We start from the raw sequence: 26730 nt of genomic DNA on the forward strand, positions 1-26730 counted from the left end.
ATAATTGGAAAGATGGTCTTCAATTAAGACAAGTCCCTAGTGTTGGGAAGGTTGAAAACTGCTGCTTTAAGGGATCATAGTTTTCATCTTTGAAAGTTCTTCAAGGTGATATCTATGAAATAAAATGCATACTGTCTTATGCCTTAGCCAAAATTGAGAAAGAGCAAGCCACATTTTAATATCCTATAACTCTGGGAAAATTTGTGCTGCCCAGTATGAGAATACACAAGTTCCAAGTCTGTAATGAGCCTATGGACCTCAAACCAGTGTTAGGATTCTCAAGGAGCTTAGTGATGTTTGACCTGAGCAGGGCTGTGTGTTCTTTACATTTATAATAAGGAGGCGTGCTCTGATCTCATAATTTCTTCAGTGTAATGCAGTCTATGCTGCATGGGATGTAGAATGCACATATAATGAACCAAACCACTTAACAAGTCTTCTTTGAAAGTGCACTGCAAATCACAGCAAGAGCCTGAAGGGCTAAGAGAGTCATTTCCAGTCATGGCTTTCAAGAGCACTTATAATTTAAATGAGCTCTCAGAGCAGTCTAGATTTCCCACATAATATGTGTTATAAATGACATGCTATGGAAAAAGTTGACCAAGTCCAGCATATTTTAATCAATGAGTCAATATGTTTCTAAGGAATGACCATGGTCCTCCAAGTGTATCCCCAAGGAGGCTGCCAAGTGCCATAACTTTAACCTACTAATGAGTAGAACGACCTATCTCACTCCTTCATTGTTTGCTCTTCCCCAAGGAGTTTAAAAAATAAAAGCATTACAACAGGGATCAGCAGTTGGCATAGTGGCTAAATTGTTGAACTCCCATGTAGTCGACCATGGTTCAAGCCCTTAAACTCATGCCGAGTGCATGTGCATGTGTGCCCAACATCCTGAGAAGAGGATGGAGGAGAAAAGATTGTGGCATGGCCATCCCCCCTGGGGGTGATTTCTCATTTTTTGTCTCTCTGTCTCTGTCTGTCTTTCTGGGAAGCACATGTGTCCTATAGCAAAAACCTCACCAAGAAAGAAAAAACAAAGCATTACAACAGCCCCAGGAGAAGGCATTCTCATCAGTCAACCTTTTGTGGAGCTCTCATTTAGTCATCTCTGCCAAGGGGACTGGGGCTGGGCACTGACGGTCAGCTCTCTGGAGAGCTGATGGAACCAACAAGATGACCAAAGCACCTGGGCAATCACAAGCACCTTTTCACCTTTCCTTCATTCATTCAGATTATTTTGAAATTAGTACAATGTAGTGATTAATGTCAGGAATTTCTAGATTTCTGTATCATAGTTTTTTTTTTTTTTTTTCCCCTTTTAATTCTGCCAGAAACTGTATATACTCACCAGAGGGAGACAAAGGGAGAAGAAAGCAAGAAAATGTCTCTCTGACGTCCCATAGGGAATGGTCATACCACAGTCATTTCTCCTTCATCTCTCTCCAGTCAGTCATGTGGGATCCAGCCACCTTAATTACTGGGTCATGGGCTGGTCTGCTTCTCAGCTTTTTATATATGACTTTGGAATTTTATTTTTCCTGTCAAAGATTTTGAATAGTAAAAGTATTTACCTCACTCACAGAGTAAGGTAATATATGCAGATAGCTCAGGAAATACTTACTACATGCTAAAAATGTTATTTATTTATTATTTTACTATTAAAATAGGCTATTATGGTAGTATAGCTCAAGCCTTTTATTCCAAGTGACTTATGACCACTACCTTTGTTAGTGTGCCAAATTAGAGTTTAAAAGCATTTATACACATCACTGATAATTTTATTACATATGAATTATCACTGTTCACATTTTAGTATATTTCCTATTTTAATTTCTATTTACATGTATTGTATTTTTTTAATAATTGGAAGCATATTGAATTCACAGTTATGTATCCTACTTTTCCATGTAAAATTACAATTAAATTATTCCTTTCATCATTAAATAAATTTCAAAAAATGTCTTGATGGCTGTATTTTCCTTCCTATGGAATTACCAAATTTAGTGTATGTTTCTTGTTGATGGTTTAGGTTTTTTTATGTTATAAATAATGCTGCAATAAAGAAACAAATGATTCCCAACAACATTTCATATCCTTTCCTTAGCATATACCTAGAAAAGAATATGGACATTTTTAAGGTTCTTGATACATTTCTAGAAAGTTTATTCTTGTGATTTGTGTGCATGTGTGTGTATGTGTGTGTGTGTGTGTATCTGTATATGAAAATATTTCGAAAACTTAATAAAAAATGAAATTAAAGTATAGGTTTATTATGGTACGAAAATTTAGATATATATATATATATAAACTTTTAAAATAGATTTCCTAAACTATTTGTAAAAATTTGTTTTTTCCATTTTGATAAAACACAGAATACAATTTACCATCTTAACTATTTTTAAGTGCACATTTCAGTACTGTTAGGTACATTCACATTGTTGTGCAATGGATCTTCAGAACATTTTTGTCTTATGAAATTAAAAGTCTGAGGTCAGTTCTGTAACATGGGGTTAAGGCAGCCAGATCCCATTGAGCCAACTATGAGGTTTGAGCCCCAGACCTGGTGGCTTGAGAAACACATCAGGGACATGTGCATGTGTGCCAAACTCTGAAAAGGAGAGAGAGATGGAAGAGGAGAGAGTGGCATGACGATCCCTCATGGAGGGTGCTTTCTTACTTCCTCCATGCTCGGCCCCCCTCCCCACACCTCTGGTAAGTACACGTGCCCTTTAGCACAAAAAGAAAAACAAAAAACTGTCTGTACTCATTAAACAATAACTCCCCATTCTTCCCTCTTCTAGCGCCTGGCAATGACCTTCTGCTTTCCATTTCCACTTGACTACTCTAAATATCTCATATAAGTTGACTCATACTGTCTTTTGTCTTTTTGTGTTTGGCTTATTTCACTTAGCATAATCTATTTCTATAATTTTAATTTATCAAACTCTGCCTGAAAATCCCTCCTCCCCACCCACACACATGAAGAAATAGTGTCAGTACTTTGAACAGATAGAAGACATCTGTTTATATATGGGCTCTCACATATTGTACAACATTTGGGTCAGAGAGATGTTTACGTCCTTCTCTGATTGTCCTGAGTGCGTTATCATGATGTGCATACAACGTCCAAGGGAATACCACCCACCAGATGGAAGGAAGAAGGTATGAGGTTCGGAAAGACAAAGAATTCGAAGTGTTTTCAGGTCTTTAAAGATGGCAACTGGACATGTTTTGGCTACTTCTACAAAATCCACCCTGAGAAGCTAGAGAGCTGACAGAAAAGCATAAATGTAGGATACTGATGTTTAAAAAATGTATAATCCAGGCTGTTGGGAAGAGATATGTATGTACTCTCGCAGGTGCAAGTGCTCGGTGGAAGGAGCTACCAAACCCTAGAGGGGAAGGTGGTGGTGCAGCCCCTGTGTAGCACCTATGCCATGCTCTACTGCTGGGTGTTATTGGGAAGTCATTTTTTCATTCCCATCAGGATCGTACAGAACAAAATGACTAGATAACAAAGGTGTACTACTACCAGAAGAGAAAAATAATACATTGAACATCATATGTAACCTGAAGCAGAGTTACTGGGCAGAGACCGCAAAAAATGTAATCGTAATATATAAGTGAAAGAAAACATGGAGGAGATAAACTGAGAACAAGTCATAAAGCAACCCAAGGGGGCATATTAACTACAGATAATATGGTAATTAGAAATTAAGAACATAGAGGATGGGATAAATAGATAAGCATTATCGAAAAATAAATTAGTAATTTTGGAAACAGATTTAGAAACCACTTCAGACTGCAGTAGGAGAGGACAAAGAGAAAAACACAGCACCAGAGATAAGGAGGGCAGAGCAAAATAAGAATTAGGTAGATATCAGACTTGCTGTAAAGCAACAGTGGAAATAGTTAAGCCATGGAGTAATGTTCTGAAAGAATAAAATAGTGAAAAATTTTTAAGTATCAGCAGAGGTTACCATAACAGAATGGGAAAAAGGACTTTTAGGGGCAATATCCCTTACACAGAGAAAAATAAACTGCACCACTTTCTAATACCGTCTGTAGATATGCACTCAAGATAAATTAAAAGAAAAAAAAAACTAATGTAGGAGTAAAACTATAAATTTAGAAGAAGAAAATATACATGAACATCTTGTGACTTAGAGGTGAGAAAAAGTGGCTTAAAAATTCAAAAACACAATATTCAAAGGTTAAAAATTGATTAACTAGCAGGACCAGCAGATGGCATAGTAATTACATCACTGGACTCCCATGTGTTCAACTGCAGTTCGAGTCCCAGATCCAGCAGCTTAAATTCACACTGGGTGTGTGTGCATGCCCAAAATCCTGAGAGAAGAATGAAGGAGAAAGGATTTCAGCGTGGCCATCCCCTCAGGGGGTGATATCTCACTTTCTGTCTCTCTGTTTCTCCAGAAAGTGTACATACCCTATAACAAAAATCTCTCTTTAAAAAAATTAATTAATTGAGGACCAGCAGATTGCATAATGGCTGTCTCACTGGACTTCCACATAGCCGATTACAGTTCGAGTCCTGGCCCCTGTGGCTTGAAACTCACAGCAGGTGTCTGTGCATACAGGTCCTAAATCCCAAGAGGAGAATGAAGAACGGATTGCAGTGTGGCCATTTCTCCCTGGGTAGGGTGATTTCTTACTTTCTGTCTCTTTATCTCTCTATGTCTCTCCAGTGAGCACATATGCCCTAAAGCAAAAATCTCTCAAAAACTTGATTTATTATTTTGACTACATCAAAATTAGGAGTTAAGCCCAGCCTTAGTGGCACAGACAGTAGGAGGCTGCTGCATGATGCTGGAGGCCTTGTGGGGAGGCTCTAGGTTTACATGCCAGGTCCACCTGATCTTGGCCAACTACAGGGATGGAGGGAGGATCATGTTGTGAAGACCCTGTGATTGGTACCTGTCCTTCCCCTCTTTTCTCAGGAGATCAAAAAATAAACTTAATTTTTAAAGAAAACATTAGGCATTATACCCACTAAACAATACTATAGGGAAAAAAAAAAACTAACAGAAAGATAAGAGAGTTTGATAATCAAACGTGGTCTTACAGAAATGGCAATTAAAGCACAATGAAGGCTAACCTGGTGACTGGGTCAGCAGTGTGCTGAGCTACAGGGTTGAGGTGCTGACTGTGGGTTCAAGTCCCCATCCTGGTAGAGCTGAAACACACTGAACGTGTATAAGTGTGCCTCAAATCCTGATGAAATAGAGGGCTGGAGAAAGGGCCTCATGGGATTCTGTCAAGGGTGTTCCTTCCCATCTTTCACGTGTGCAAACATGTGCTTTCTATCATGAATTAAAAAAAAAAAAAACAATGATTGTATTGGTCAGTCAGTAACTTTCAAATAGCAATGGGATATACCTTTATTCAAAGATTGGAAGTCTGGGGCCAGCAGGTTGCATGGTGGTTAAGGTGCTGTATTCCCACATGGCTGCTGATGGTTCAAGTCCTAGACCTGGTGGCTTAAAAATCACACCAGGCACCTGTGCATGCATGCCCAAAAATCCTGGAAGGAGAATGGAGGAGAAGGGATTGCAGCATGGTCAGCCTTCCTGGGGCATGATTTCGCACTTTTCCTCTCTCTGTCTTTCTCTGGCAGGCACACATACCCTATAGCATACACCTAAAGAAAAAGAAAAAAAAAATTGAAAGGCTGAATATGCCTAGAGCTGGTGGGACTGTGAGGATACAGGTAGTCACAACCTCACAGGTTACCCATGGGTATGAGGATTGGTGAAGACATTCTCCAGGTTGGTCCAGTAGTCCCATCCCTTTGTATCCACCTGAGAGATTCTTACACAAGTCTGTGAGGAACACGTGCAAAAATGTCTGTGGTAGTGAGGAACTGGAGTCAACATAAATATCACAGTAGAAATGGCTAGGTCAAACTCCACACCATGAAATTCCTTGAAGCACTGAGCAGCAATGGGCTATGCTGATATCCAATCAACACTGAGAGAAAAACATCATGCTAATTAAAGTTAAAAGAAAAAAGAAAGAAAGAAAAGAAGATCAAGTATAACATTCACATCAATGAAATTATATTTACAAAATGAAACATAAAATATACCCAGAGGATCTATCCAAAATCATGACTACATAAAATATGTGGGAACATCTGCTTATCAGGTGGGAGTTGAGTGGGAAATGGGATAGGAAGGAGTTCAAGTGGGAGTCCCTCTCACGAACTAAGGATAATAGTGAGCCAAGAAATCAAGAGTCCAATGACTCAACCTTTTGCATCTACAGAAAGATACACAGATCTACAGGTAACACTTACTAAGACAGCCTATCCTATACAGACCCTGTACTAAGGACTTTCTAACAATTCATTTATTACCTATGATCACCAGTAGAAAAAATCTACAGCTCTCTTCATTTCCTAAAAAATGAAAGAATGGTTCATGGAAAAGATGCATTGTAGCTGGGGCAGGGAGGTAGGATGTGTGTGTGTGTGTGTGTGTGTGTGTGTGTGTGTGTGTGTGTGATTGTACATAGGGATGGGGCAGTCTGTCTTCAAATGCCCATACAGTTCCAGACTACCTGGCTGGAATTTCTTCACAGGGATGGCAGGACAGACATAAACCCAGAAGAGTACATGGACAGATGTGTGCATTGTCATCACAATGCCACAGTTGTGTCAGGGTTTGGTCACTGTCCCTTCTGTGGGCTGTACCACCACCCTCACCAGAGACCTCGTTCATGGGGGCAATGGAGGGGCAGCCATATGCAGAGTCAGGAAGACGATTCCTCCAGCTTTTCTGAAAGATGTCAGATGCCTTGTATTGTATGTGGTATGAACAAGTTGATATGATATGAAATATTTATAACATGGGCATGCTGATCCATGCTCTAAATAAAAGTCTGCTATCAGGAAAAACAAAATTATAAAGGAGCTATGACATAGCTATTCAGATGAAAGCGAAATACTGACATGGTGCCAATTTCAACTTAAGAAAATAGACCACCTTGTGGAGGGTGAAATTTCCAGGCCCACAGGCATTATTCCGACAAAGTGAGCATGGACCCGTAACATGTGGTCTTAATCAACCTTACTCCATATTTCTTAGATTACTATTAAAATAGGGTTACGAGAAGTGCCTCTTAGGAACATAGGGACTATTGCAAGTAATTATCAGGAAAAACAATAATGTCCGCCTCTGTTATGAGGGTAGTTTACAATGAGCAATAAATGCCATTGTGCCAATATTTGCAGTAGGGGCCCGAGCACTGGAGAATTCAAGATACAAATCAAATTTTGCAAGTGGAAAAAGAAAATGGCAGTACCTCTGTTATCAGTACTTCTCCTTAATAACACGGGTAAACACCAGAGTCTCATCGTAAGAAAGGGAAGATTAAGCCAGGGCTCCTTATCATTCTACCATGAGAGACTCAAGGTGTCAGAATTAAATCCTGCAGGGTCACAGCATGAGATGAGGATAATGTGCAAAGACAACCCAGGCATCAATATTCCAAAATGCAACTAGATAATTGCTTCATATCACATCTAACACACAATGATAAAGAATGTCAGAGTAATTACTCCTAGGATACCAGGCCGCCACATCGCAATTATCATCACGGCCTGGGATGGTTTGTGTGTATCTCTTGCTGCTGCAATATTACCTCCATGCAGATATGTCACTCGGGTTGGTAGATTTAGCCCTGGGGGGCACACAAATTCTTTCTGAATTACAGAGATTGAAGTGCACCAATTTAATATTCACTTCTTACTGGTAAAAGCTAAAATCCATTTGACGAAGTCTGACAAGGAGAGCTTTGAGGGAAAAAAAATGAAACACGGGACTGTAAACATACTTGGGATGTTTTCAACACTCTCTAATTATTCAAGTATATTCTATCCTTATCCCTAAGATTTCAAACAAGGAAGACAACCAAGATGAAGTCTCTAATAAAGAATGTTTTCAGTTTTGGCAGTGGAAATAGAAGTAAGAAAAATGAAGGGAATTGGAGAGTTTTCCTTTATTTCATTTTCTTGTGTTTGTAACCTTCTGAGAGAGTATCATGCCACCTATAGAACTCACTATTGAGTGCCTTCCAAGAGTTAAGCAGTGAGAAGCAAAACCAGGGAAGAAAATAGCTCTTTTATGATTACAACCACTAAATGAGCACCTCCTGTCCAGTCTGAGAAGTCAGGAGTAAAGATGATCAAAGCTTGTGGCATTGCAACAGCCCATGTGTTACAGGCTTTCCTGTCTAATTTCAGATGGAGGGCCAAGCCAGCCTCCACTTTGGCAATGCCAGCAGAAACAAACACCTCCTTGCAAAGCTCATCTCCTACTTGAAGTGGACAACAGATGGCTATAAATAAAAATGCTGACCCGTATCTCCATATTTGCAAGTTATGACTCTCTCCTAATAATAATAGCGATTAGTTACTGAGCAGTTACTACATAGCAGGTATTGAAGTACTTCACACATATTTAACACCTTACTTCGTTTCATTCTTAACCACTCCACAGAGTCTCATTATTATTACCACATTATAGGTAAGAACACTAAAACATAAGGCATAGTAACTGGGTGAAGTGTTAAAGCTAGTAAGTAGTAATGCCAGAGTACAAGTCTTCAAAATTGAAATTCAGAGATCTTATATCTGACCATGATGGTAGAGAGTAAACTATGACAACTTTTATGAACCAACTGACAACTGATACTCAACATTAATCTATCTTTCAAACATCCATTGAATGTTTTATAACTCATAGTCTGAAAGTTCTGCACCTTAGCTTTGGTCTAGATTTGCATGTCATGTTACCATTTAACAAAAAAGAAACAGGCATGGGGAGGAAGGTTACTCAGTGCCTACAGAAAAATGGAAGCTTAATTTCCTGTCACACAGCTAATTAGGTACCAAATAGGTCCCTAAGGTGATTAAAAGCATAATATACTTAATGAAACAAGGGCTGCATCTTGTTTAAAGAGGTAAAAATAAGAGTCATAAATCACTAGTAAATCATGAATTTCCTCAACAGGTGGATTGTCTTTTTTTTCTTTTCTTTTTTTTTAAGTAGTGGCATTCTTCAGAATCAGAAGTTGAGCTCTTAGTCAGCTACAAATGAGCCCAATGTCAGTGCAAGCCACAATAAATCTATTACCTCCTTATTGGACAGTAGAGTTGTGACAGCCTTGGAGGTCCAGGAACAGGAAGACTCAGAGCTCACAGCACCACTTCCCTCAATTTGCTAAGACCTGGCCTTGCCATCTCCCTACCTGAGCCCTGGTGATAGCATACCTAGGAGACAGGACTCAAAGGCCCTTAATTACTTGCTCAGCACACTCAAAAATATTTTACTATTTTCAAAGTCAACTCTCCTGTAGAAAAAAAAAAAAGGTTAATTTTCTATAGAAAAAAAATGTTACAAAGTATTTTCTTGGATTGTTTTATGATCTAGGTTGACAGAGACTCATGTTGAACACTCTGGATAACAAGAATGCAAATGAAATAAAGATGGTGAGCATAAAAATACATATATGACTTTTTAAATGACCAAAACTAATATCAGTGAGATGGGAATCTTGGTGTGCAGAATGAGCTCCAGTGGGGAATCCGAAGGCCGGGGTCTGAATTCTGACTGAGACACTCAATATTGTGCTCCTGTAGGACAGATACCTAGTCCCTTTGGGCCTTTGTTTTGTTTGACTTTAAGATGGAGATTTGAATTCTTGTCTCTTGGATTTTTGTGATGATTGAACAAGTAAAACTGTGTGAAATGCCTGGCATGTCATCTGGTAGGTAGTGAGTTCCCCAGAAACACTGGGTATAGACAAGTCCAAAGTAGTGCCCAATAGTAATAACACTGATGATCACCAGTTTCCAGTTCCACCCTCTTACTGGAATTAAACTGTCAACTTTTAATATACTCAATGTTTGCACTGGAGGCTACTTCTGGACTTTCCATGGTTTCTATTCATGATTTTATAGCACAATGTTTAAATTATTAAGGTTTTAAAGTATGTTTTGTTTTATTTATTTATTTTAAAAATTATTTTATTTAACTTTTCATTTATTATTATTTTATTATTATTTTAATTTGATCAGAGAAAGAGAGAGAGAGAGAGAGGGACTATGGGACTCGAACCATAGTCAGCCATGTGGGAGTCCAACAGCCCTAACCACCAAGCCACCTGTCGGCCCCTAAAGTATGTTTTAATATCTCATATTGCTAATGCTTCCTCATCACTCTTATAGAATTTTTCTGCCTAACTTTCTATTTATTTCCATGTGTGCACTGCATCCATAGAACAAAAATTTGTATTTTCACTGAGAAAAAAAAAAGAGCTATCAAGCCATGAAGAGATATGGAGAAAACATACATGCATATTACGAAGTGAAAGACGCCAATTTGAACAGAACCATGTACTGTACATTCCAACTACAGTTCCCCACTATCCACAGGAGATTGTGTTTCAGACCTCAAGTGGATGACTAAAAACATCAGTGGTACTAAACCATGTACAGACTATGATTTTCCTATACTTACACACCTATGGTGAATTTTAATTCATAAATTACATACAGAATGAGATTAACAACAACTAATTAAAACAGAGCAATACTACAGCAGTCAACCTGATAACAAAGATGGCCGTGAAGTGATCAATGGGCAGGTCATGGACACAGCGTGATACACTGGACAAAGCTGATACAGCATGATACACTTCGTGGAATGGTGTCATATTTCATCTTTCTACTCAAAATGATGTGTGATTTAAAACTTACGAATTGTTTATTTCTGGAATTTTACATTTAATAGTTTTAGAACACAGTTGACCATGATTAACTGAAACTGTGTAAGGTTAAACTGGGTAAGAGGAGACTATTATATATGACACTCCAGAGAAAAGGACACTATGGAGACCGTAAAAAAGATCAGGGTTCCCAGGGATTGGGGAAAGGGAGAGATGAAAGGCAGAATACAGAGGATGTTTAGGGTAATGAAATTATTTTGTCTGGTACTATAATGGTAGATAAATGTCATTAAGCATATGAAAATTAACATGAAGTTGAGCTTTGTCTTTCAGAACATTGTATTTTTCATCACTTCAAGTCTTTTTTTTTGTGAACTTAAGGATACTACAGGGTTTTTTTTAATGTAGGTTTTGCAAATTTGTAAAATATAGTTTTTTGTTGTTTTTTTTTGTTTTTTGGAGAGGTTTTTGGCTACAGGGCGCCTGAGATCGCCAGAAAGACAGAGAGAGACAGAGAGACAGAAAGTGAGAAATCACCTCCCCAGGGGGATGGCCACACCGCAATCCCTTCTCCTCCATTCTCCTCTCGGTATCTCGGGCATGCACACACATGCACCTGGTGTGAGTTTAAGCCACCAGGTCCGGGACTTGTACCAGGGTCAACTACATGGGAGTCCAGCGACACAGCCATTACACTAACTGCTGGTCCCTTGTAAAATATAGTTTATTCTTTGGTATACTGCAGTTTTTTTGGAAATGGGATTTCTGTTTCCATTATATATTTTCTTTGTTCTCTTTGTTTATTGTTTCTATAGGAAGTCTTGTGAGATTTGCACATTAATACTGTACATAGCCACGTTACAGAACATTTCTTATTACCCAACAGGTTTTTTTTTTTAATTAATTCTCTTGGGCTTTGTATGTATACAATAATATTGAGAATACTTCCAGAATAATGGTAAATTATGGTAGACCTAGTGGCTTTCTTTGTTGATTCTTTCCATGGAAATATTTTCGATGTTCACATTTGTTTTGAGATCACATTTAGGAAGAACCCATCTATTGGGTCATTGGAAAAGTCATGACATATTTTTTCTATGCAAAAATGAGTCATGGCTTTTCTGATGCCCCAATATTACTTTATATATTTTGACTCTTTTTTTTAAATTGCTAGAGAGCATGTGTCCCCCAACAGAGAAAGTGAGAGAAAGTACCTCACAGTGGGATATAGTCATATTACAATCCTTTGTCCTCCATTTCTTCATCCCTTCAGAAATTTGGCCATGCACAGCTTGGTGTTTTTTCTTTTTAAGCTGCTGGATCAGGATTCAAATCACAGTCAGCCATGTGGGATCTGGCTCTCTACTCATAGTACTTAATCACCGCATGATAAGACCAGCTCTATTCTTTGACCATTGAGCCATGTAATATATTACCTAATCAAAATCATAGGTAAAATTTAAAAGAAAAGTCAACTCACACGTTGTCTCCATGGCCAGTCAGGTTTCATGTTTGAAGAAGTTACAGTGAAATATTCTCCCATCACCTGAGCTCATTGTAGTCCCTGGACTAGTAGCATTAGCTTCACCTGGGAACTTTCTAGAAACCAAATTCTAAGGCCTCCCCTACCCCACCCCAAATCTACTATAACAGAAGGACTTGTTATATAACAGATTACTGGGACCCTCTCCTGAGTCTCTTGGGGTAGAGTAGCCCAGTTAAAACAGAGCAATACTACAGCAGTCAACCTGATAACAAAGATGGCCGTGAAGTGATCAATGGGCAGGTCATGGACACAGCGTGATACACTGGACAAAGCTGATACAGCATGATACACTTCGTGGAATGGTGTCATATTTCATCTTTCTACTCAAAATGATGTGTGATTTAAAACTTACGAATTGTTTATTTCTGGAATTTTACATTTAATAGTTTTAGAACACAGTTGACCATGATTAACTGAAACTGTGTAAGGTTAAACTGGGTAAGAGGAGACTATTATATATGACACTCCAGAGAAAAGGACACTATGGAGACCGTAAAAAAGATCAGGGTTCCCAGGGATTGGGGAAAGGGAGAGATGAAAGGCAGAATACAGAGGATGTTTAGGGTAATGAAATTATTTTGTCTGGTACTATAATGGTAGATAAATGTCATTAAGCATATGAAAATTAACATGAAGTTGAGCTTTGTCTTTCAGAACATTGTATTTTTCATCACTTCAAGTCTTTTTTTTTGTGAACTTAAGGATACTACAGGGTTTTTTTTAATGTAGGTTTTGCAAATTTGTAAAATATAGTTTTTTGTTGTTTTTTTTTGTTTTTTGGAGAGGTTTTTGGCTACAGGGCGCCTGAGATCGCCAGAAAGACAGAGAGAGACAGAGAGACAGAAAGTGAGAAATCACCTACCCAGGGGGATGGCCACACCGCAATCACGGGAGTCCAGCGACACAGCCATTACACTAACTGCTGGTCCCTTGTAAAATATAGTTTATTCTTTGGTATACTGCAGTTTTTTTGGAAATGGGATTTCTGTTTCCATTATATATTTTCTTTGTTCTCTTTGTTTATTGTTTCTATAGGAAGTCTTGTGAGATTTGCACATTAATACTGTACATAGCCACGTTACAGAACATTTCTTATTACCCAACAGGTTTTTTTTTTTAATTAATTCTCTTGGGCTTTGTATGTATACAATAATATTGAGAATACTTCCAGAATAATGGTAAATTATGGTAGACCTAGTGGCTTTCTTTGTTGATTCTTTCCATGGAAATATTTTCGATGTTCACATTTGTTTTGAGATCACATTTAGGAAGAACCCATCTATTGGGTCATTGGAAAAGTCATGACATATTTTTTCTATGCAAAAATGAGTCATGGCTTTTCTGATGCCCCAATATTACTTTATATATTTTGACTCTTTTTTTTAAATTGCTAGAGAGCATGTGTCCCCCAACAGAGAAAGTGAGAGAAAGTACCTCACAGTGGGATATAGTCATATTACAATCCTTTGTCCTCCATTTCTTCATCCCTTCAGAAATTTGGCCATGCACAGCTTGGTGTTTTTTCTTTTTAAGCTGCTGGATCAGGATTCAAATCACAGTCAGCCATGTGGGATCTGGCTCTCTACTCATAGTACTTAATCACCGCATGATAAGACCAGCTCTATTCTTTGACCATTGAGCCATGTAATATATTACCTAATCAAAATCATAGGTAAAATTTAAAAGAAAAGTCAACTCACACGTTGTCTCCATGGCCAGTCAGGTTTCATGTTTGAAGAAGTTACAGTGAAATATTCTCCCATCACCTGAGCTCATTGTAGTCCCTGGACTAGTAGCATTAGCTTCACCTGGGAACTTTCTAGAAACCAAATTCTAAGGCCTCCCCTACCCCACCCCAAATCTACTATAACAGAAGGACTTGTTATATAACAGATTACTGGGACCCTCTCCTGAGTCTCTTGGGGTAGAGTAGCCCAGTAATCTATAATCTAACAAGGTTTACAGAGGATTCTGATGCATGTTCAAGTTTGGGAACTTATTCACTTAGCTGGATTAAAAGATCAAATAGATGATGAAGTAGCTTATTCTAAGGTATTAAGAGAGAAGAGCCTTAACGCATTCACAACTATATGGGGCCAGCTGAAGAGTGTTTGATAAGGTACTAAAAGCTTTCAAATTTCCCAAACTTTGCCCTTCTGTAACCAGAAAGATACTCTCCTTTTTTTTTTTCACTGAATTCAAAAGTCAACCCCAAATTATTACTTTGACTAAATAATAAAGGATATGTTTTGCTTCACCATGAGTGAAGTGATGTGTTTTGGTTCTGGGTTCTCCAAGAACCAGATCTTGAGACAAAGACTCAGTATTCATAACTTATTTGGGAGGTGATCCTAAGGTCATAGGATGGCTTCTGCAATGATATCCAGGTTCTTGGTGTTTTGGACAAAGAATTGAACAAAACATGCTAATAGTGAAAGGAAAAAGTAATTTATTAAGTAAAAGTGAAAGTACACTCCTAAGAAATAGGAGTGGGCCTGAGTGGGCAGAACATTATTATATCAAAAGACCCTGGCAGTTACATTCTGCAAGGTTTATAACTTTTTAATTTAGGTTGTGTCTGATGATCATTGGCTGGGCCCACTGACAGTTCTTATCTCATTGGTTCTATCAAATGTGGCTGGCCCACTATTTTATAGCCCATTAGCTATGTCAAATGTGGGTAGGCCCATTGATTCATCTCATTGGTTATACGAAATGTGTATTAATCAGCTAGTCATCCCCCACCAATCTCCAGCTTACATGACCTTAGGTGGGAAATTTTCTACCATGATCAAATTCTTCTACCTAGCCACATAGGCTCCAGCCCTCTTTCATTTGGTAGTTTTCTCTTGCCTCCATGCCATGGTGGAAAGTGTGACATAGTGAGAGAGGGCACGAGAGAGAGAAAAGGGTGCCAAATGCCACCTGTTCATAAGAAGCTCACTCCTGTAATAATGGCAGTTACCTCTTCATGAGGGCAGAGCCTTCATGGGCTAATCAGCTCTCAAAGGCTCTGCCTGTTATTCCTGTTCCTTTGGGAGTTAAATTTCAATATGAGTTTTGGAAGAGATTTTAAACTAGAGCATAGGTCAACACAACAGGGGAAGATGCCCCATTGTAGGGGAAAATACTACACCAAGGAAAAAGGGGTAAGAAGGAAAGTAGAAGCAGGTGCTGAAGGCAATAAAGTCATGATTTCATCAACGACCAGCCCCACTGCTCCTAGGTTACTGCCAGCCTGCTCTGGCCTGCAGGAAGGGAGAGTGCAGTAAGGTGACAACGGCTCTCACAAGGGTACAAAATGCCTACCATGGGTGCATAACATAGTAAAACATAAAGAAGCATGTTGTGTGTGTTGTGGCCCACTTCTCCATTTCTGAGCAGCTAGTTGAAAACAGTAGAGTCCTCTCACCTATTAAAATTCCCTTAATTTGTTTGTATTTGCTTAGGATGTGTCTGTAAACATCCCCTTTATTTTTCTTCAGCTTCATTCTCAACTACAATAACAATGAAATCATTGGGCAGAGATTACACTTTTATTTTGTTCTAAAACACATGGAAATGAATGCATCATTATTTTTAAAAAGCCCTTTCATAAGAGCTCAAATACCAAGTGATATGCAGGCAATATTTTGGCAAACACAGCTGTATATTTTGCTTGCTTTCTCTGAAGCCAAAAGTCTATGCAATAGAGCAGAGAATCTCAACTTTGGCCAAAGTGAGAATAAACTGTGAAATATTCTAAAATTGCACCCAGAGCTGGTCACACATCTAGAAACTCTGATTTATTTTAGAAGGAACTCCAGTGAGATCCAGAAGACTGCATTTTGTTTTTCAAGAGAGATTTTTTGGCATAATGTGCAAGCACTTGCCAGAGAGACACAGAGAGGTAGACAAAAAGTGAGAAATCACACCCAGGGCGATGACCATGCCACAACACCTTCTCCTCCATTCTCCTCTCAGGATTTTGGGCACACATGCACATGCACCTTGCATGACTTTTAATCTGATGGGTTCGAGACTTGAACTGCAGTTGACTATGTGAGAGTCCAGATAATCATTAGGCCATCTGCTGGTTCCCAGGAGTCTGTATTTTTAACAAGTATCCCAGATAAATCTAATGAAGTTGCCATGGGACACTTCGAGACTCACTTTTCTTTCTTTCTTTCTTTTTTTTTTTTTTTTTTTTTTGGAGAGGTTTTTGCTATAGGGCGCATGTGCTCACCAGAAAGACAGAGAGACAGAGAGAAAGAAAACGAGAAATCACCCCCCAGGGGGAATGGCCACACCACAATCCCTTCTCCTCCATTCTCCTCTCGGGATCTTGGGCATGCACATACACGTGCCCAGCATGAGTTTAAGCTACCGGGTCCAGGACGCGAACCACGGTTGACTACATGGGAGTCCAGCGACATAGCCATTATGCTAACTGCTGGTCCCGACTTAGGGATACACTTTTGATGAACAAAATCTTCAGAATGATTTTGGAAGATCTTTAAGGTAACACTCAGAAAATTTCACCTGACCTTTGAAATGTAATTAGCTATTTAAAAACCAGAGTAGTGGGCCAGCCTGTGGCCTGGTGGTTATATAAGCTGGGTCATGCATGGCCGGCTGCCTGGTTCAAGTCCCAGAACTGGTGGCTTGGGAAACATGCCAAGCACCTTTGCTCTCATGCCCAGGATCCCAAAGAGATGGAGTGATAGGGGAAGAGGGGATTGCAGAACAGTCATTCTCTAGGAGGGTTGCCTTGTTGCTTTCCCTCTCTCTGACCCTTTCTCTCTGGAAAGTATGTGCATTCTCTAGGAAATTGAGGTGGGAAGGAAACAAAGTGAACAGTGGCAGAGAAAGTGTCTTCCAGGGGCCAGCAGATGGTGCAACGGTTATGTCGCTGGACTCCCACAATCTTGATTGCAGTTTGAGTCCCAGACCTGGTGGCTCGAAACTCCTGCTAGGCACATTTGTGTGTGTGCCCAGGATCCTGGGAAGAGAAGGGATTGTAGCATGGCCATCCCCCCTTGGGGGTGATTTCTCACTTTGCCTCTTACTGTCTCTGTCTCTGTCTCTCTGGTGAGCATATATACAAAACCTCTAAAAAAAAAAGTGTCTTCCACAAAGTGTGTATATGTGGTGGAGAGAGTAATTTGGGAGGGATAATGACTAAAGAAAACTGTTTGCAGCCTTAGGGGGCTCGGGAACATGGTCCTGTGAAGAAGTGCAGAGGTTTTTCCTGCAAGAAAGCAGAGTGGAGAGTGGGAGATTACAAAATAGATGGATTCTATCCCAAAATGAGAGCCACTCTGAAGAAACCACAGCACATCATCGGAATCGAATTGCTTTTCCCCCTCCCCTCTCTCCACTGATGAGTTTTTGTGATGATGCCAGGAGACCTAATGAAAATGGAGACTTGGCGGGGGCATTAACCTTGATACTTAATCTGCCCATTAAATACGTTTCCTATACTTTCTCTGTTATTCACACTTCTTTATGTAGTTTTCTGTTTGGAGGCCTTCAGAGGCAAGGTTGTAGGGATAATAGGGAAGAGAAAAATAAACCAAAACAGAACTTTGACTCCATAGGGGCAGATTGGAAAGCATCCCTGAAGTCAGATAGTGATTTGAATTAGAGACGAGGATCAGGAATGGGACCCTCTTTTTTCTTTTCTCTTCCTCACTCGCTCTTTTCGTGTAATGACATTTTTGCCTAAACATCCAACCAGCTCAGCTCACTGTAATTTCTTTTTTTCTTTTTTGAGATGTTTTTGCTATGGGGCGCACGCACTCGCCAGAAAGACAGAGAGAGACAGAGAGACAGAAAGCAAGAAATCACCCTCCCCCCACAAGGGATGGCCATGCCGCAGTCCCTTCTCCTCCATTCTCCTCTCTGGATTTTGGGCATGCATGCACATGTGCTCGACGTTAGTTTAAGCCGCCAGGTTCAGAACACGAACCCGACTACGTGGGAGACCAGTGACATAACCATTATGCCAGCTGCTGATCCCAGCTAACTGTAATTTCTAGGGTGACATTTCTAAGACAGCAGGGGCAGTAAGACAAAAGGGAAGGTCATTTTCAGTAGTCAGAATTTCAGGAGATATTTTCTACAAGGTAATGAACATCTCTCCACCTTGATTGAACTTGACTACAATAGGCTAGTACTAAACTCAAGGTGAGAACAGATCCTTCCCCCGAGGCTGTGAAGAGGTGAAGAACTTGAGCTGCAATTTGTAAATGCTGATGCTGTCTCTGAGTTTGCACTACACGCCCTCTCTCTCAAGTCCTCCACATATCCATGACACCTTACATACCTTTTCCTTATCTGGTTAACATGGTATTTACAAAGGATATCTAATTCTGAAGCCAGTTTCAGTACTTAGTTAATATTCTTTTTTTTTTTTTTTATTAAGTTCTCCTTGTTAAAATAGCTGGAGGATGTACTGTAATAGAAGCTAAAGAAAAATAAATGTTTCAACAAGAGGTCAAATGAGAAAAGGTAGAATAAGATAGAATGGTTACTATTTAAATAAACAGAAAGCCAGTGTATTCTTCAGGTTACAACATATTTTGCTACCAAAAAAAAAAAAATCACAGGGACCAGCAGATGGCACAATGATTGTATCACTTTATGCTCATGCATGTGTTGACTGTAGTTTGAGTCCCAGACTCAGAGGCTTAAAATCCACGCTGGGCACATGTGCATACAAGCCCAAAATCCCAAGGGGAGAATGGAGGAGAAGGGATTGCAGTGTGGCCATTCTCCCTGGGGAGGGGGGTGATTTCCCACTTTCTGTCTATCTCTCCAATGAGTGCATGCTCCCTATAACAAAAATCTCTCTTTAAAAAAAAATGAAGCATGAAAGGAGGATTCTAGCAGGTAGTAGTGAGAAAGGCCTTTGAAAACCATCTAATTCTACCATGTGAATAATTGCACATCTCGTATCCAAAGATACATGAGCTTGCATATATTTATATAATTTGTATCTTAAAAACAAGTCCTCTCACTTACTTGTATCTATCAAAGTTGATTCCTTTTCTTCTCTTTTTGAGACCAAGGGAAATATTCCTATTCCAGGGGGCTAAGTACACATACAGTAGGCATTGGCCATGTGCTGCTGCAGAGGCTAACCATGTGCATGGTCAGATCAAATACCTGGTGAATTCTTAACTAATTACCTGATATATTAGTTGACTAAATCCCAGTAGACAAAACAGAAAAGAATCATTGACAAGCCAGAATGTCAATTTAACAAAAACCATCTGAAGACTAAAATCCTGAGCTTGAATTAATTCACCTAAGAATTCAAATACCCTGCTTTTGTCTTCTAGCAGAAGAGTTAGGTAATGCGCATGTGAACAAATGAAAATTTTCTTATAGTAATAAATACTCTGGAATAAACTGAACTGGGTACTGAGGTGACAAGTGAGAGAAGGGAGAAGTTTTCCTATGTGAATCAAGAAAGAGAAATTTAAGTGGAATCTTGAATAACGGGTAGAAGCACATCAGACATGTATGGAGCTGACAATGGGGAATTCTAGATAGATGGGATGGTAGATATGAAGTGCTTGAGGTTACAGCAAAATATCACTTATTCTAAGAAAGAGTGAAAGTTATGAATGAAGTGATCTGATCATAGGAAGGCAACTATAACCCATAGCCCATATCTGGCCCATTGCCTGTGTTTGCAAATAAAGTCCATTGAAAACAGCTCCCGTTTATTACATGTTGTTCTGGCTGCTTTCACACTGCAATGGCAGAGTTGAATATTTATGACAGGGACTATCTGGTCTGCAAACCCTAATATGTTTGCCAAGTAATAATCCTTTTCAACAAGTTTATCAACCCTTAATATAGAGCCTGATATATTATGGCAGAGAATTTGAAGTTTATTTTGCATTCAAGTAGCTCCTAGAGGATTTTTATTTATTATTATTATTGCTTTTTGCTCTAGGGCACGTGCACCTGGTCAGAGAGACGGAGAGACAGAAAGTAAGAAATTGCTCCCCGGGGGATGGTCATAATGCAATTCCTTTTCCTCTAGGGATTTTGGGCATGCATGCACACAATCCTGGTGTGAGTTTCAAGTCACGGGGTCTGAGACTCGAACCACAGCCAGCCATTTGAGAGTCCAAGGATGTAACCACTATGCCATCTGCTGTCTCCATTCCTAGAAGGTTTTAAGCAGGCTACCAGTGTGGTCTGCTTGACTCTTCAGGGTCACATGAATACTCTGTGCCAAATGGACTGAAGAGATACAGATGAGGAGTAAGGGAAACAAATTCAAAGGCTCTTACACTGGGCCAGAATGAGATGATGACTGGGGCCAGTAGATGGCAGTGCAGTTTTGTTGTTGGACTCTCACATGGTAGACCACGGTTCAAGTCCCAGACCTGATGGCTTAAAACTCATGCCAGGCACGTGTGTGTATGTGCTTGCCCAAGATCCTGGGAAGACAATGGAGGGAAAGGGATGCAGTGGGCCATTCCCCCTGTGGATGGGGTGACCTCTCACTTCCCTTGTCACTGTCTCTGTTTCTTTCTCTCTCTCATTCTCTCTCTCTCTCTCTCTCTTTTTCTCTCCAGCAAGTGCACATGCCCTAAGGCAAAAACACCTTTAAAAAAATGATGACATGCTATAAGTGCAGTGATAGAGATAACAGAAACTTGTTGGAGTATGGATACGTTTTTGAGATTAAGTTTATAGGAGTAATTATAACACTGAGTTTATAAATCAATGCGAGGATTTAGCCTGAGGAAATTAAATAGGATGTGACATTTATTGAGAAGCTGGCAGGAGGGGTGGGTTGGAGATGGGCAGGAAATCAAAAGCATTGTTTCAAACATGCCAAACTTGAGATGCCTATTAAATATCTGTAGGGAGAGGTATCATAAGCAATTTGCTACTGATGCCTGGACCCAGGGAAGACATTAGAGCTGGAGAGGCCAATTTGGGAACCAGCAGTGTGTAGGTGTAATTAGAGCCATGGAGTCGGCAGGAAACATGGTGGTTAAGGTGCTGGATCCCAACTGCGCAACTGAATCCAGACCCAGAAGCTTGAAAGCATGCTGGGCGTGGGTGTGTATGTGGCCAACGTTCCAAGACGAGAGTCCAGGAGAGGAGATTGCAGCATGGCCATACCCTTTCAGGAGGATTTCTCGCCTTCCCTCTCTGTCTCCCTCTGGCAAGCGCAAGTGTACTATAGCAAAGAAAGATAATAATAAAGCTAGCTATGGGTACCAGCAGATGGTGTAATGGCTATGTTGCTGGACTCCCATGTAGTCGACCGTGGTGCAAGTCCTGGACCCGGTGGCTTAAACTCACACCGGGCACGTGTGCACACATGCCCAAGATCCCCAGAGGAGAATGGAGGGGAAGAGACTGCAGTGTGGCCATCCCCGCTGCGGGCTGATTTCTCGCTTTCTGTCTCTCTGGCAAGCATACACACCCTATAGCAAAAACCTCTCCCCAAAATAAATTAAATAAAGCAAGCTATGAAGTACACGAGAAGATTTAAGGAGAGAGGGTCTAGCACTCAGTTCCGGGGCAATTCAACACTTAAATATCAAGTCCTTGCGCCATGGTCTCTCACGCTGAAGCCCGCTCCTACCACTTTGGAGTGTACTTGAACTTTTACTTCATAAACTACCCTCTGCTTTAAAATTTTTTAAAAAATCAACAGATAATGAAGAATCAGGAAAAGAGAATAGAAAGGAACACTAAGACAGGAGACTGTACCAGTTATCAGGCTATTATTTCATTTTCAAACTCACCCTTCTACACCCTACTTCTGATGTGGAACTAAGACCTCACATTCTTGCTTTGCCGGTATCTTCCTGTTAGGCTCTGGCCCTAAGATCCTATAGGAAAGATGCAAGGGAGTGGGTACAAGGTAGAGAGTCAAAAAGGGTTTGAACTTTCTCTTCACTAGCTTCCTCCCAGTCTTCCCTCTTCAACCTGGTGAGGACAGAACCTTTTCTTAGCAGTTCATATCACCCTACTGGTTTTCTAATACTCACAGAGCTAGTCTCATAGCGACTCTACACAGAGATTCTAGAACCAACACCAAATAGCACAGCCTCCTTAGAGGGCTGAGTTTCAGCCCCACAGCCCCTTCTCTCTACTCAAAAATGAGTTCCATTCTAACAGCAGCCTTTTATCAGTGGTAAGTGTTTCAGTTTCTCAGGGTCCTTGCTCCATGACTCTGAATTTGAGACATCCTGATCCCTCCTTTCAAGGTGGTGGCTGTTTTCTGACATTGCAGCATCCATAACACCTTATGGACCACCTTTCTTACCTTCTACTTACCTGTTAGTACTTGATTTATGTAAAGATATCTAATTCTGTATGCCACTGTCAGTACCTAGTGAACATTCTTTTCTGTTAAGTTCTTCTGATTAAAACAGCTGGAGGATGACCTGTTATAGAAGCCTTGAGAAAAATAAATGTTTCAACAAGAGGTCAAATACAAAAAGGTCAAATAATTGACAGGCTGTCACATATGACAACTTAGGTTTTGATGACAACAATGTCTATGCACTCTGGGAGTTGGCAGCCCAATGGATATGGTAAAAAGTGGTTAGACTACATATATATTTGGGAGATGAAATTCACAAGGATGCTTAGGTTGATTATATAGTGACTCCAATGTCTTTGATCAGAGGAAATCATAGGTACCATTTATAAAGACAACTGACAAATCTGGAAGCCTAACTGACTTGGTGAGGAGAAGCAGTGGGAAAAAACAAAGTGAAGATCATTAGCATGCTAAATTTTTTGAGAATTTGGGTCGTAAATGAAGCTATTGAGGGTTTATCTGTTCAATATTATAGCTGCTAAAATGTGTGTATGTAAGGGGACTTTAAAAAGATTGTTTGGGGGGGGCAGTTGCTAGACTCCCCTGTAATCGACTCTGGTTCTAAGTTTCAGACCAGGAGACCTACAACTCACACTAGGCATGTGGGTATGTGTACCCAAAATACTGAGAGGAGAATGGAGAAGGGGTTGCTGTATGGCCATCCCCACTGGGGGGAGTGATTTCTTGCTTTCTGTCTCTCTGGCAGACACATGCACCTTCTAGCAAAAAACAAACAAACAAAAAAACAAAAAAACAAAAAAACAACCTCTCTGAAAAAAAAGTTTATGGGGAGTGGAAATAAAGTACACATTTACTATGGTGCAAATTTTTTTGAAATCTGTGCCGAGCTTGTTTGTAATATATATTTTCCACTGACTTTTTAAAGACCTTTTGTAGACTAATGAGGATATACACAGATGCTATCAGGGAGATGGGGTATGATAGAAAGGATGGGGTCTTTGAGTACCAGCTAGAACAGGTGGATGCAGAACATAAGAGATGAACTTGACTTTTTATAGAACCAGTGGCCCTACCCCAACTTGGCACAGGAGGAAGGCAGAATATGTGATTTCAAGGGACCAGCAGTTGGCGTAATGGATATGTCACTGGACTCCTATGTAGTGGACTATAGTTCGAGTCCTGGACCTGGTGGGTTAAACTCATGCTGGGCGCATATGCGCAAGTGCCCAAGATCCTGAGAGGAGAATAGAGGAGAAGGGATTGCTGCGTGGCCATTCCCCCTGGGGGGTGATTTCTCGCTTTCTGCCTCTCTGACTGTCTCTGTCTTTCTGATGAGCACACACACCTTATAGCAAAAACCTCTTTAAAAAAAAGTATGTAATTTCAAATACAGGTACGTTGGATTTGGTGATGAGAAAATAAGGAGTTTTTTTTTTTTTCCTCTGTCTATTTTCAAGATTTAAAGAACCCACAGGTATAGAGCCTTCCAAACTATTTACATTGCAAAATGACTGTTGTCACCCATAGCATTACCAGAAAAATACTTTTGATTTCCAAGGATCATGGAACTCAATATTCAGGGTGCACGAGTGATAAAATAATTATCTTCTCAACATAAAATAATAAAGATATAGGACTCTCATATTCCGGAAGTGATGTGAGTAACTATAATTATCACCATAAATTTGCTGAGCACTAAAAATAATTCTATATTTTCCTGTAGGATTTGCAAGCTAATAATAAGCAATTTCCAGCTGTGTGCTGTGACAGCAAAAAAGAGGGTCTAACATCCTTATAATTATATTTTCCATTCCCGTATTCACATTAGCAAAAAACTGATTAAGACCTATCTGCTTAAATTGGTTTTTCATTGTTAAAATCTCTATACTAGGTGACTTTTATGCAATCTAACGGACTGTACTGTATACACTGGACTTCAAAAGGAGGATTATTAAATATTTTACCTTTTGGGCTTTTAAAACACATGTATGATTGTGAAACCAAAGGACAAACAGTGAAAATTGAAATGTTTCTACAGAGCAGATTTTGCAGACAGTTCCCGAGGGCTCCCCTCAATTTGGCAGTTAGAGCTGCACCAAACAACAAGCTTCACCGTAGGAAATGCTGGACCGAGGTCACTTCATCCTGCTCAGCAGAACGAGTGTGACTGTTGAGTACAACTAAATTAAATACCTATTTCTCAGGTCTGTTTTCTTGCACTTCAAATGTCCTTCTCCTGAGCCCTTGAAATGTCACCACCCAGCAAAAGGGGATAACTTTTTGGTCATAAATTCACTGTTGCTTCTTGGAGGTATTGGGAAGAAAGAATTACTCTTCAGGACAAGCTGGTAAGTGTAATCTGCTACCGGGTGGGTCACAGCTCCTCAAGAATTTTCAAGCTTCCCATAACTAATGTCAAAGCGCACAGCAGAAGGTTCCTTATCCAGACAGACAGAGACCAGTGATCCTGCAGTTACACCCTTCATCCTTCCCCTTAGAGAAGACCACAGAAAGCCAGGCAAATACCTGCTGCTCCCAGTTTGAATATGGGATGTTGTCTCAGATACCTGCAGAAAGTGCCCATCTCTTAGCATAGAAAGCCAGAACCGATATAGGATTCGAATCCCAGCCCTAGCAGCTTAAAAAAACACAGTGTGTGCACGCAAGACCAGAATCCTGACAGGATGAAGAAATGGAGGAAATTGGATTGAGGCATAAGGCAAGGCCTCATTTATGGGTACTTTTTTCTCTCTCTATGGTGAACTCATGCACTCACTGGCAATAAAAAAGAAAAATATTTGGGGGCTGGCAGATGACATGGTGGTTAAGACACTGGACTCCCACATGGCTGACCACAGTTTGAGTCCTGGACCTGGCAGCTTGCTTTCTCACTTTCTCTCTCTCTCTCTCTCTCTCTCTTTTCCTCTCTGGCCAAATTAAAAATAAATAAATAAAGTTAAATAGAATAATTATTTTTTTAAAAAAAGAAAAATATTTAAATGTATATATAGAGAGATATTTACATATATAAATACTACATTTGTAAATAGATATATACTTAACAAGTTATTTAAGTATACATAGTGTTCAGCTCGAACCAACATTATTCTCAACCCAATTTTTCTACAATGTAACAGAAAAACAACAATTCAAATGGATAATAATGACTATTATTACCTATATCTCTATACCTATTTATCTGCCATGATACTATCGGCCAGCTAAAATATTATCAGGACTAACATTAACTTTTTTTCTTTTTATTTTTTCTCTTAAGTTTAGCTTTTCATTGACATACAGAAAGGTGCATAGTCATAAGTACATTGCTCAGCGGATTTCCTGAAACTGAACACATCTATTTAACCAACACATATCAAGAAAAAGAACATTATCAAATTCTAGAAGTCCCTGGGGCCCTCTTCTAATCACTACCCTCCCAAAGGTAACTTCCATCCTGACTTCTAATGGCATAGATCCATGTTCCTGTTGATACACGGACTATAAATGGAATTTCCCTGTGTGTCCTTTCCATTGCCTGGTGTTTAGTTTTGTCTTAAACTATAAAAGGAAGGTACTACCATCTATTGAACTCTTCCCAGGCACTCACTATGCAAGACTCTTACTGCAGTATTACCATATTCAATCATCCCAACCACCTCATAATTAGGCATTATTATCTTCTTGAAGCAGGTGAAGACATTTCAAGCTTAAAGATGGTAATATGTCCTAAGCCACCTAGCAATAAATGCTGGAGTCAGGATTTGTGCTTTGCTCATCTGGCTCCAGAGTTTAAGTCTTTTCTTTGCAGACTTGCATGAATGCAAACAAGACCTAATGGTGACTCATTAAAACCCATCAGGAAACACTATCCTTCAAAGGCTGTGTCTAGAGGCCAGTGGGTAGTGTAGTGGTTAAGGGCACTGGACTCTCACATGGCTGACCATGGTTCAAGTACTGAACCTGGCGGTTTGCTTTCTAACTTTCGCTCTCTCTCTCATTCTCTTGCTCTGTCCCTCTCTGGCCAAAATTTAAGTAAGTAGGTAAGTAAATAAATAAAGTTAAATAATTCTTTTTTTTTTTTTTTTTTTAAAAAAAGCTGTGTCTTTTTCCTCACCTA

The sequence above is a fragment of the Tupaia chinensis genome, unplaced genomic scaffold, assembly GCF_000334495.1.
Source record: "Tupaia chinensis unplaced genomic scaffold, TupChi_1.0 Scaffold000101_1, whole genome shotgun sequence".
NCBI lineage: Eukaryota > Metazoa > Chordata > Mammalia > Scandentia > Tupaiidae > Tupaia > Tupaia belangeri.